The sequence below is a fragment of the Canis lupus genome, chromosome 21, assembly GCF_011100685.1.
Source record: "Canis lupus familiaris isolate Mischka breed German Shepherd chromosome 21, alternate assembly UU_Cfam_GSD_1.0, whole genome shotgun sequence".
Classification (NCBI taxonomy): Eukaryota; Metazoa; Chordata; class Mammalia; order Carnivora; family Canidae; genus Canis; species Canis lupus.
In genome coordinates, this window is record NC_049242.1 from 45,939,646 (window position 1) to 45,954,242 (window position 14,597).

The following is a 14,597-nucleotide window of genomic DNA, read 5'->3' on the forward strand; positions in this document are numbered from 1 at the left end:
AGCAGCAGTGAATTTGGAAAGTAAGCTAACATATACTATATTTTGGGCACTCTCTAGTACATATCACCTCCTCTACACTTCAAAATGTCCTGTGAAATACTATTTTTAGGTTCATTTTACAGATGAGGAAATTGAGGCTCAGAGGAATTTTGTGACTTTCCTAAAGTCACAGGGACAATAAATATTAAAGGTAGGCCATGGACTGAAGTGGTTTGGGTCAAGTATGTGCCTCTAAACTTCTATACTAAACTGCTACACTTTTTCCACACACTTCTCTTGGCTACTGGTTTATCAGCTGATTCTCTTAGCTCTCCCAATGTCGCTGTAACCCCCTGATGTCATAGAATCCCTTGGTCCATGTGCCAGCATATATTCTTCCTTTATAAGGAAGCTATCTATACAACCTCTCTGAGGTTTGGTTTCCTATAAAATACATAAACCAGAAATGTGAATGCTAATGCCCAAGGGTGGCATGAAAGAATAAATGTATTTGAAGCTATTAGGACAATTTCTAAAGCACAGAATCTCTATAAATGGGCCTATGTGAGCTCTTGCATTTCAATCTTTCCACCTGACGTCCTCTACTGAACTTACCTTGTGGCTGGAGATGGGATCTTGCCTAGGTATTGCTCCTCCTTATAATTCTATTACTTTCTCTTTACCAATCAGTGTTTCCATCCTTGGGAGCTGTCCACATATAAAGTATAGCCTGCTCTCCTACATTTATATTTTTTTTAATCAAAAATATTTAGATAGCAGCAGCGACAACAACAATCCTATTAGCAATAATGATGGGTAACATTTGTAGAGCATCCAAACCACATATTCTGCAAGGTTTCTTATGTTCTCATATAATCTCATATAATCCGCATAACCAATTCACTCTCATGATCCTCAGTTTCACTATGAGGAAAGCAGACTCAGAGGAGTTAGTGCCTCACCGCATGTCATCCAGTTAATGCATTACATGTGTGGATTTAAAGTCAGGCAGTCAGACTTAATAATCAATATGTTCAATGATAATGTATAACATGTCATTGGTTGATTTGTGCTTTTCTTACTGTTTTATAGATAGGACTCTTGAGGCTCAGTCTCCAGATGATACTTGTACTGGGTTTCGGTTGCATTTTGCATCCATTTTTCCAAAGAATGAAACCTTACTCATAATCCCCAGTTTGTCTACTGACAGATTTTTTCCAATGCTGACTATAGCATCCGTCACTGTACATAACTTGACCCTGTGTGCTCTGGGTGCTCACATTCTGATTGTTCATCAGAACTCCATAGACACAAATGGAAGCTCTTAGGGCTTGGAATGTTACTGGGCTTTCATCTGTGTCTGCTATCATACCTTCTGGATAGCATGCCTTGATTGTTGACCTTGGCATCTTTTCCTCATATGAAAATATTGCCATTTATTCTGGGGTAATTTGCTATTCTTACTTTCAGATTTAGTTAGAGATCCCAGGCCTTCTCATTTGCCTTGTCCTACTGCTATCCAATCCGTTTCCCCTTGAAATTGCTAGCTCTACCTTTTTCATCTTATATCTTTTTTTTTAATTTTTTTTTCATCTTATATCTTTAACTATCCTTTATCTTTGGGTTGTCACATATGAACTCATGCCTCTGCCCCAACCTTTGTTCAGCTGCTTATGTGCATTCCTTTTTTTTTTTTTCCCCCTTTTTCTAATGCCCTTCCCTCTTGCCTGTTTTCTTTCTGTCTCACTATATCTAATTTGGCTAAATAACTGCTTGCTGGTCCCCTAATAATTTTCCTCTTCCCATTTTTTTTTTTTTTAGAAATTTTAATACTAGCATGACTTACATTAAAGAACAGTTAGACTAGTCTTTTCATCTTACACTTAAATAACTAAAGACATAGGGAACCTGCAGGACTGGTCTGAGCTGAGAAATGGAGATGGGACCAGAACTCCACTGGTCACTGTGTCAACTTATTTGGTATCATGACCTGAAGGTGCAGGTTGAGAGGTCTGGTTGAGATATGAGTCTATATTCTGAAAACAGGGAATATGAAGTCAGAAAGAGGAATAGTGTTTGAAATGGACAGAAAGAAAAGCTGGCGCATGGAAAATTCCATAATCATCCAGAGTACAGACTTTTGAGCAGAGGATTCAATTCACATGGTGATCCAGTTAATACGGAAGCTCCTCTCTGCTAGGAGTCTATCCAATGATGAAAAATATATAATTATAAAAATACTTTGTCTTTAATGGAAATATCATGAAATCAAATTTATCCTGTAAATTTATCCTGAAATCCTGTACTTCCTGCAATGGGTTCACCTCTGTGTGAAACTGTTTCATACATCCCAGTGAGTTGGATCATATCTTAAAGTCTTTGACTACAACTTATTCTGAGGAAGTCAAGTGATTCTAGATAAAAAGCTGGCAAAATTACCATGGTGGAGTGAAATGACCTCAAGTGAAGCAAAGTGTTCCTGGAAAAAGTTCCTATTTGTATTTACCAGTGAATCAATGTGAACAGTATGAGATTTAGCAGGTACTTTATTGATGAAATATTATGCTGTTTTCCTGGATATTGTAATGGTTTTGTCACTTGTCAGATTTTTAAGATTAGATCATTTGTTTTCATTTTACATAATTATTTGTATGTTTTCTTTCGTAGCCATGATATTGTATTCCTTTTCTTAAAGAAACTTACTTAAGAAGTTGTAAAACTTCAGGTCTGTAAATCTAGATCTGCCCCTAAAAGCAAAAGAGAGAATCTAAAGTAGGTAAATTCTTCTCCATGTGGGTAAACACAAGGCAAAAAAAAGTGCCTCGGCATTATAGAAACATTGAAGGACGAGATAAATCATCTTAAATAAAAGGGAACAGTGTTCAGTTATATAGGAGGACTAGTTAGAAACAGTGGGTAGAGACATGGGGAAATATCATAATTGTGGAGTTTTTAAACATTGGAAAATAGCCCTCTGTTTTGGCTGAGAGTGGTGCATAAATTTTTATCAAACATGAGATTTTCCCTGGACCAATAAAACCCAGTGAAATTCAGCCAGCCAGATCGAACTTTATTTTGATTCTGATGATTCTTGCCTTCCTACGAACCATCACTATGGGATGCAATGTGTACTACTAGTAAGAGGAACTGAGAATTCAAGGGTTGATTATAGAAGAAGAATTTTCCTATCACACTAATTATCAAGTGATTACATATAGATAAAATAATGTGAACCTTCTGAAATTTTCAGGACAATTATTTTAATCAGATCGTTTAAAAACAATTTAGAGTCACAGCCACTTATTTCAGGAGCCATTTCCCATCGTGCCTGTATTTATTTAAACTCAACTTATTCATTCAAGAATTTCTTTGGGAATTATGGAATCTCATAACCAATCCAACAGTCTTTAGACTTTTGTTTAAATTTTAGTAGTGGTAGGGATCCCTGGGTGGCTCAGCGGTTTAGTGCTTGCCTTTGGCCCAGGGCATGATCCTGGAGTCCCTGGATCGATTCCCACATCGGGCTCCCAGCATGGAGCCTGCTTCTCCCTCCTCCTATGTGTCTCTGCCTCTCTCTCTCTCTGTGTCTATCTCTATCATAAATAAATAAATAAATCTTAAAAAAAAAAAAGATCTCGTAAAAAAAAATTTTTTAGTAGTGGTGTTATAATTTTTATCCTACCCTGTACAAGCTACCAAAATTAGTCCCATCTCATTTAAGCTCTGAGAGCAGAAGTGCAAAGCACTATAAGTTGGATTTAAGATTTTTATTGTCTTAATGCCATATGAATTCACTCATATGGGTTCTAAGACACAAAATAAATGAATAAATAAACAAATAAAAGTCAGACCTCTAAATATAGAGAACACACTGAGGGTTGCCAGAGAGAAGGGGTGGGGAAATGGCAGAAAAGATAAAGGGGATCTAGCTTTTCAGTTATGGGATGAATAATTCACAGAAATAAAAGGTACAGCATAGGGAATATAGTCAGTGATACTTTAATGGAGTTGTGTGGTGACAGATGGTAGATACATTTTTGATGAGTATCGTATAACATGTAGAGAAATAGAATCACTATGTTGTATACCTGAAACTAATGTAATATTGTGTGTCAACTCTACTTAAATTTAAAATAAGTTTAAAAAAGAATTTTATTCTTTTGACTGCTCCTTGATGTTTTGCCTTGCCTTTGACCATGAAAAAGAAACAGAACCACACAAGCAGAAATTTGTCTTCTCCAGTCATCATACCATTCTTTATACAACAATAACAAAAAAGTGGACAACTTGATGTCAGATCCTTATTCTCTATAATATGCTTTAATGCACAGTGTGACTTTTTTGTGTTTAAACTTAAAGCACATGATCATTGCTCTGCAAAAATATATATATATATTGACAAAAATCACAAATAATATGTTTTTAAGAGTCAAGTAATAGTGCTTCCTATAAAATTTAGAGGTGATTTTGAATTAAACTAATAATAGAACTTCTGTTCATTTGTTCTTTTATTACATGCCTATTTAAAAAAATTATTAAGTTTTTAATTTTAATTCCACTATAGTTAACATAAAGTGATATATTAGTTTCTGGTGTACAATAGAGTGATTCAACAATTCTATACATTACTCAGTGCTTATCATGTTAAGTGTGCTTCTCTTTAATCCCCATCACCCATTTCACCCATCCGCCCAACCATCTCCCCTCTGGTAATCATCAGTTTGTTTTATATAGTTAAGAGTCTATTTCTTGGTTTGTCTCTCAAGTTTTTATTCCTTTGTTTGTTTTGTTTCTTACTTCCACATGAGTGAAATTATATGGTATTTGTCCTCTTCTGACTGATTTATTTCACTTAGCATTATACTCTCTAGCTCCATCCATGTTGTTGCAAATAGCAAGGATTCTTTTTTACAGAAGAATAATATATATACATAATACATATACATACATATATATATAAAATATATATATACACACACGCATATATACATATATATTATGTAAAACATATTATATTATTATATATTATAAATATAAAGTCAAAGATTACATAACATTTTATATAATAAAGTCCAAGGATTTTTATAAATAATATATATATATATATATATATATATATATATATATACACCCACATCCTCTTTATCCATTCATCTTTATGGGCACTTGGGTTACTTTCATAATTTGGCTAATGTAAATAATACTGCAATAAACATAAACAATTCGTATGCCATTTAAAATTAGTGTTTTTGTATTCTTTTGGTAAATAGCCAGTAATAAATGCATATTTTTCATACACTATATTAAAAAATACTTTGACTCCTAATGTGATAAAACAGAGACAATAAATCTTAACTTCTTAATGAAAGTTTAGTGAGAACATTAGGTATATACACATAAATATAATATAGATGATTCAACTGAAAATAAATTCAAATGGATAGTATATATATTGAAAAGTACACTCACTGATTATTAAAAACATAAAATAAATCATCAGGTTTTTTTTTAATAATCAGATGCGCCATGTTTAAGAGAATTGGTAGCTTGTGGTTAGGAGAAGGGCAAATGGGTACTGGCAAACACTACTGCTTGCCGATAATGTAATACAGAATTTAGAGAAGGTGTTTGGGGAGTATATATCAAGTTTTAAATGGGCACACCTCTATAATTCCACATGTAGCTGATTATCCTGACATAGCAGCCACAGTGATGGGTTTATTTGAACTAAAAACCTTGCAAGTTATCACTGTATATTTAGGAAGGTTATTTCCTCCTTCTGTGAAAGAAAAGGGGAAATCAAGTTAGTAATAAACCACCCATTTGAGCTTTAATTTTAAAGATTGATGATTATTTTAAGACTTTTTTAAACCTATTTTCTTCTTTCTAAACTTTTGTAGTTAGAGTAGGTTGTACTTATTCCTAGAATATAATGCAACAGAAGAGATGATGGAAGCAAAGATAAGGAGAAAACTCTTAAAGGGATTTGTAGAAGGGGATTCTAGTCATGTTTTATTTTCTCTAATAGTTCTTCAAATAACCCTTTAGAGCTAAAATTTCATTATTTGCTGGAAAGCAAACCCAATCTGGATTTGAAGACTAATGGGTCAATTTACAAAATTTAGAAAATCCAAAACTAGGTAGAGTGTTCTCTGAAGATATGAAGCTAAGCAATTGTGAAGCTGTTGGATTCAATATCTACTTAAAATGAATCCTCAACATATATTCCTTGTGATTGGTAACAAGAAACAGCTGTGCCTGTTGGAAACTGTTGGAAAGCAGCAACCTGGTGACAGCAAGACAACATGTGAAACATTCATTTTTAAAACAATAAGTTGGGATCTGATACTAAACAATGATATCTAAAGGGTTGCAGATGGCCTCGGCTGATTGGAAGAATGCCAATTGGCGCTCTCGGTCACCTTGATTAATAGCTGTTTATTATGCCACCTGCGCCTTTTAAAAAGGACATTTTATGTCTTTAATTTGGCTATTTTTGTAATCAATGCAAATGTATACTCAGTAATTCATAATATTGACGCAGAATTTCAAAAAAATTTGTTTACATTCCAAAATCCCTTTAAAGTGAAATGCGGGCTAACAGTGCTAAAAAAATAAATAAGTGGAAAAAAAAAAAAAAGTGTCCCAAAGCTGCTGACTGCCTTTTTTAGAAAGTGCTGAGTGACAGCTACACCAGAGTATGCAACCATCAGGATGAGACTACCTGGTAAAGCAATGGGGAATTTTCCCCTGTGAGTTGTCTAGCGAATTAGACTTGACACATTCTCCAGATGAGTGAAGAAATGACATATTTTGAGGCCCCAAAGACTTGACCATGTGGCCTCTGTCTCTGTTATATATCATGCTTTTATTAAAAGTTTTCCACCTTGTCCCTACTCTTCTATCACTTGTTGAGCTATTTCCTCCTTTCATTTCTTTATGTTTGCCTTCTACCTTTTCCACCCCATCCAACACTACCCCTTTAGAAAGAGCACTCCTCACTTTCCCTGTCTTCTCTCACAGAAATAGTCTTCTTGCACAGATCAAACCAGTCATCTATTTATCAACTTTACATCTTGAGCTTCAATTTGTATTTTTATGCTAATTTTTTTTTTTTTACAATCAATATATTTGCTAAGTAAAAGAACACAAAATATTTATCTAAAGGGGATTTTGCATTAAAAACGTAATCTTCAAGGCAGCCTGGGTGGCTCAGCAGTTTAGCGCTGCCTTCAGCCCAGGGTATGATCCTGGAGTCTCGGGATCGAGTCCCATGTCAGGCTCCCCGCATGGAGTCTGTTCCTCTCTCTTTCTCTCTCTCTCTCTCTCTCTCTCTCATGAATAAAGAAATAAAATCTTAAAAAAAAAACAACAACACAAAAAAACCCTTAATCTTTGTTTTTGTTTATTTTTTTAAGTTGATATCCACACTTTTAAAATAAGAAAACTGAAGCTCAGAGATTAATTACCTTGTCTGAGTCAGTTTCACTGGTGATAGAGTTTGTATTTACATCAGGATGCCTACTGGCATGAGCCCTTGCCCTTGAGTTTTTTATTTTAGTGATGTTGTTATTATCTTTTAAAATTATAAGTGACGTTTAGTCTTTTAGGACAAAGCCTTTAGTGAAAGTAGGCAGAACAAGCCGACTTAAGGAGCAGCTTGTTGGTAGCCAAGATGGTAGCAGGTTCTGGAGAGATATGGGCAGAGTTGAGGCGCATAGGCAAGGAATGTTAGATGTGCTTTGGCAAAACGAGAAGAAAAGGCTCTGAGTAAACATGGTTTCCATTCAAAAGTCAGATACACAGTCATTAAGTTTTCTTGCATAGTCATGATTTACATCTATTTTCTTAAATGCACTAAATTTCATTTCCTTCCACAACTTCCATATTGTCTGTTTCTACTTTTCCCAACTGCCTCTTACACATCACATTGTATGATTGACCTCGAAAAGCTAGCAGCTTAGGTTCAATTTTACTGGGCACCTACGTCTTTTGAGAACTAAATCCATTTATACCCACACAGCTTATTATCAACATTAACATGGTTTTAAGAGTCCAAAACATTGGAAGATTGACTTACAAATAACTTGTTTCTTTCAGGAACTTAGGTAAACAAATTTATCTGAACAACAGATGATTCAGGTAGGCAAATTCCTCCTTCGTAGGGACATTTGAAAGCTCATCAAATGACTGTTTACTCTGGAAGACTTGCTAGAAATCACTTTGCTGTGTTCACCCCTCCTAAACTGTATCATGAACTTTGCCCAATGCTTATCAAACTTGTCATCCCACCCTCATAGCGAAAGGTCTACCTAAACCATACTCCAAAGCCATCATAAGAGCCAACTTTTCCCCTCCTTCCTCTGAGATGCTATTAAGATCTTCTCAGTGGTGGTCCCCTTTAGCATTTGTTGTAATGAGCACTGGGTGTTATGTGTAAACAATGAATCACTAAATTCTACTCCTCAAACTAATATTATACTATATGGTAACTAACTAAATAAAAACTTGAAACATTAAAAAAATTAGTGGTCCTCTTTAAAGCAGTAAAATATAAAATCAGTTTTGCTCACAAAAAAAAAAATCAGTTCTGCTCTACGTCAGATTATTGCATTAGTAATTTGCAGGATTCAATATTTGACCTTTAAAAATCTTTTAAGTGCCAAGAATTACTCTAGATACTGGGAATTTCATGATATATAAAATATCCATTCTTGTATTCCCCAATTAATTACATAGCTGATATATAACCGGGGTATGAGAGAGGTTTCTCTCTTTGTAGGATGCATACTTATTTTTCTATGCCCAAAATCAATCAAAATGCCAGAAAATGGTAGACATTTGAATGAGAGCAAACAAAAGGATAAAGATGAGTATTTCCTAAAGGCACAAACAAATATGTTTTAAAACACTAAACTACTAAACAAATTTCTTTTACTAGTCAATGGTCAGTTGGCCTCTTTCACTCATGCTTGATGGTCCAATTCACTGAAGTGAAGAATGTGCTTCAGTAGTGATGAGAGAAAGGTTTTAAAGCCATTTAAATATAGCTAAGCCCAAATCTTAGACACCATTAGAAATACGGTTTCTTGAACCTTTCCCTTTTAAGTACTTATTTAGTCATGCTTGTTTTATTCAAAAAGAATTCTTTAAAGATTGCTTTGGGAAAAGATTAAAAACCCCAAAGAATGACTTGAGGTGGCAAAAAAAAAAAAAAAAAAAAAAAAATCTCAAAGAGGCTAGCTGCAACACAGAATGTGAGACTCACTGTAGAGAAAATTACCTTGTCAATACGTAAGCAATGTGTTGTCTTCTAATTAACTGTGTGTATCCATTAAAAACAAACAAACAAACAAACCTCACATTTCCCTAATGGAGGAGATATCCATGATTAATTTATGATACAAACCTGATGCAGCGTATATCTAATGGTGGGGCCATACCGTAGTGTCTCCCTTATCTGAGGTTTTGCTTCCTGTGGTTTCAGGGGCCCCCTGTCAACCACAGTCTGGAAGCAAAGGATCCTCCTTCTGATATAGGGTCAGAAGGTCAGTCGTGGCCTAACACTATTGTCACATGCCTATTTCATTCACCTCGCTTCATCTGATCATGCAGGCATTTTATCACCTTATATCCTCATCAGAAGAAGAGTGAATACGGTACAATAGAATATTTTGAAAGCAAAAGAGACCACACTCACCTAAATTTTATTATACTATTTTGTTACAATTGTTCTATTTTATTATTAGTCGTTGTTAATGACTTACTGTGCCTAATCTATGAGCTTTAGCATGGGTATGTATGTGTAGGAAATAAAAAACCCTATATAGGTTTTAGTACTATCTGCAATTTCAGGCATCTACTGGGCATCTTGGAAACATCCCTCTTGGATAAGAGGGGGCCTGCTGTATTCATCTGGCAATCCTGGTTTGCTATGTGGTTTTCAAATTTGTCATGTGCATATTATACCCAGTAAGGAAACACTCTACAGTGAGAAAATGAAAAGCCACAGGCCGGCATGATTCCTCCGCTTGTACATGTGGAGCTCTCCAAAGACACCTTTATAGTAATGAAGTCATCACCTTTCATTTATAGACCTCCCTTCATTCCAGGAGCTCGGTGTGGTTCAGAAATGCCATCCCACTGATCTTCACAGTTGCTCTTGAAGACATAGACAGTGGCCTATTAAAATGTTAAGTGGATCTGGTCCTAGAAAATGATAATCATAGTCAACTTGAGGGCAAAGATAATGCTCTTGCCAGAGGAATGAATCTGTATCACTTCCCAAAGTGGGGACATTCAGCTAGAGCTCACACTCGGCCACGTGGTCCCTGCTATGCCTCAGCATCTAAGGATTTGATTAAAACAGCAGCTGAGAGAGACCAGACATCACAGCAGCTATTTAATCCATGAGCTGCTCTAGGAAACTCAATTTGTCACTGTACAGACATCTGAACTGAATCCTTCCACCATTCCTTTTTCACTTCTCGTCTGTGTTTGAAGCTAACAGATATAAATATATAAAGAGTACACAGATGCAAACAAAAGCTATATGCATACTTCTCTTTTAGTACAGATATATGAATCACACCATTACTTACTTTGTGGGACCCATCTAGAAAAACTCCAAGTACCCAAATGACTCCAACTAAGGTAGGTTTTGGTTTTCTTTATGGTTGTTTGTTTTTAAGAAAGAGCCTATGCCTTGCTCGGGGTACCCACATTAATTACAGGGTATCCACGGAAAGGTTTCAGAGAGTTTGAACATCTGTGACTTTTGGGGTTTTTTGGGTAGAATTTTAGAATGTATAAGTGCATTTTTCTTCTAGTAGAATGTTTATGAGATTTACCAGATTCTCAGAGAAGCTTCTGAGTCTCAAAGTTTAAGAACTACTGCTCTTGAACCATCATAAAGAGGAGTCAGTTAGGTTCTATGGAGAAACAGATTTGTCTGCTTGGGCTGCCATGACAAAAATATCACAGGCTGAAGGCTTAGACAACAGAATTTTTTTTTCTCACAGTCCTTGAGGATACAGAGGAATCTAAAAGAGCTCTCAATAGTCAACACTGGAAAAATTTGAATAACCAAAGAAAAAAAAAGATAAATTGGATTATAACCAAAGAACAAAATAAGTATGAACATTTATTTATATAAATAAATAATTGAGGGCACAAAGGGTGGAGAAGGAATAAATCTTCCTTACAGAAGCTTCCCAAAGCATAAACGCAGATACGCACCCATGCAGATGGTGGAGCCTAATTTCCCTCCTCTTGAGTGTGGACTGGACTTACCAACTCATGAAATAGAGTATGAAAGAGAATAGTGACTTTACATTGGAGAAATCTGGCTGACATGATTTTAACAAATAATCAGTAAATAATCCATGTTACCTGTGATAAATCTTTGATCCTCTCACATGATGTGAATAAAGTGTCACTTCATATCTATGTTATTCTTTCCCAAAACCCCATAGCCTATAGTTTGATTTTGAGAAAACATCAGGCAATCCTAAGCTAGGGACATTATTCAAACTATCTGACAGGTATACTTCAAAACTGTCAAGGTCATAAAAAAATATGAAAAATCTGGTAAAACATCATAGACTAGAGGACACTAAAGAGGTGTAACAAGCAAATGCTGCGAGGCATAACCAACTGCTCAGAAGAAACAGTGGTTATATTTTTCTTTATTAGGTGTCTATTGTGAGTTCAGTGGTTTGCAAAGGTTTATTGTGAAATAAGTATTTGTTATAAGCTTGCTTTACTTTTAACCATTTTTTGGAAGTGAAAAGAATAAGAAAATGCCATTAAAACTTTGTCATTTAAGGCATAAGGCTTTACTAAAAATGCAAGGGATAGTTTTTCTGAAAATGGCTGTTTGTGACAGGTAACATTTGGGTTAATAAAAAGCCGAGGGCAAGCAAGTATCTTATACAATATATCACCTTCATAATAATTTGTATTTCTCTTTTTTTGAACAGTTAGTACAGTCCTAGAAGTTTGCCATGTATTATTTCATTTAATTCTAATGCCAAGTTTAGAAGGTACGTACTATTAGAATTTCCCACCACTTAGTTGGTGGGGAGACAAGCTTACATCGGATAAGTCACTTGTTGGATGACAGAGCTAACAAGCAAGAAACTGAACCACAACAGTCACCATCATCTACCACCGTCCACATCCTCCTTAGCTCTTATGCATTCATGTGATGATGGCCATGACGGTATCAGCATCTTTAATTTATTCGATATCTGCAAGACCTTGTGTTAGGTATCCCACTAATCTAATTTCGAGCAATTGTCACAGAAGGGCTATCATTGTTACCCTCATCTTATGAGTGGAAACACTGAGCTCTGAAAAGGTTTAGTGATGTTGCCAGTTGACACAGGGTTTCAGAGACAGGATTAAAGCTCAAAGCCTGTGCTTTTGAAACAGAATTCACGGAGAGTACAGAGTACACCGAATTGGGGGGGGGGGGATGCTGTCCACTGTTCAGAGAGACACAGAGCCATGACATCTACACGGCAGAAGGGGGACTAGGAGTTCCTTTGGAGCATGAAGGAGATGCTGCAGAGGGGGAATATAACCTAGTTTTGGATGAAAAGGAGGTACACAGAACGGTTCCCTAAAGGTAGCTCCTTAAGCAGCAACTTGATATTGAGTAAGATTTTACCAGTTGAATAATGGAGCAGATGTATCCACCCTGTACATCACAAAATCTTGAGAAACATAGTGGATTCAGAGCAATGCAGGTACATTCTGGAATTCTTCAAGCCTGCGTAAGCAGGACTGATTCTGAAGGGATTTGTGCTTGAAACACTCCTGGCACTAGGTTTCTCTATGCTTGGCTATAAGCCTTGGCCAAGATGCCGCACTACAAAACTAGAAAGGCACTTGGTAAACGGATCCTTAAGGGATAACAAAATAAAATAAAGTATAATATACTTTATTACATATCAACTAAATGTCAAATGATGAGCAAGAACAATATAAAATAAACATGGTTACATGCAGTTATATCTGAGGAAACAAAGGTGACATAACTGTCATCTAATTAACATAATGCATGCTGGGTGCCATGGGCCACCACCTCCAGGTGGATACAGTGTTGATCAAGCTATATAAAGTTTCTCACCTCAGGAAGCTTACTTGAAAAATGCTGTTTATAATGATCTATGGACTCATTCAAATCTGGGTTGAAAACTCGTATCTCATATTTGATGCATAACATTAGTCAATTCACTTGATCAATCCAAGTCTTAGCTCCTCATATACAAAATGTGTGGGATAACATTTACTTTGTATTGATCTTGACCAAGATTTTGGTAAGATAAAATATTTGTTTTATTTATTTTTATTATTTATTCATGAGAGACAGAAAGAGAGAGAGAGAGAGAGAGAGAGGAGTAGAGACACAGGCAGAGGGAGAAGCAGGCTCCATGCAGGGAGCCCGACGTAGGACTCGATCCCAGGACCCCAGGATCACACCCTGGGCTGAAGGCAGACAATCACTGAGTCTCCTGGGTGTCCCATAAAATATTTATTTAAAAATGTATCTTGGTCATCACAATATCCACACACCTGGAGGTGGTAGCCTGTGGCATTCAAAGATATGTGTTAATAAAATATAGTTATTGCAACAGTTGGTTGTATCTTAGTTTCTTTTTAGTATAACAGGTGACAAGTAATGTAATCAATATGTTTGTAATAAATATATTGCTGAGAATATTTAGACATCTGTGATTTCTTTGAGACTTCCTCATAACCCCCTGAAGTTGACTTATCAAAACTACCTTTTTTTTTTTCAAAAACAAGGAAATTAAAGAATATCTTTTTTGACTGCCCAAGATCAGATTATTTCTATGCATTTTTATTGTCTAAATTACCCACATTTGATAACTTGTTTTCTCATCTTAAGGTCACTTCTTGCTTTCTTCATGTTACAATATCAAATTGTTGTTTCCAAATTGACAGAACTCTCTTCATTGACTGTGTCTTGATTATAAACTTTGAACTCCTCAGTCTTTCATCAAAGGGAGAGATTCATCTGGCATCACCGCTGCAACATATCACCTGCTATTACAATTGTCTCTATTCAGTATTAGAATAAAAGATTCACCATGGCAGGTGCTATGCTTGTGGAGAGTTCCTTACAGGTCTTGGAAAGTTCTAGTTCTTTAGTAAGTATGTGTAGTGCTGTATGCTAACTAACTACAATTTAAATAAAGACTTGAAAAAAGGGGGGGAATCAACTGCTAATGTAATAGAAATGAGGTTACCTTGATAGTTACAATAATTATAATGTTAAACTAAGTAATCTCTTAGGGATGCTTGAGAAGACGGTATTTTGCTATATAGCAAATACCTCAAAATGTAGTAGCTTAAAACAACATTTATCACCTCATGGTTTCTCAGGGTCAGGAATCTGGGTGCAGCTTAGCTGTAATTCTCCATGAGGATTACTCACAAAGCTGCAGCTGCCGTGTCAGCCTGACCTATGATAGTCTCAAAGTGTGACGATGGAAAGAGTCACCAAGTTGACTCACTTGGCTATTGTTGGTCCTTAGGTTCCTATAGGTTATTGGCTAAATATATGTTTCATAGAAGATATCTGTCTT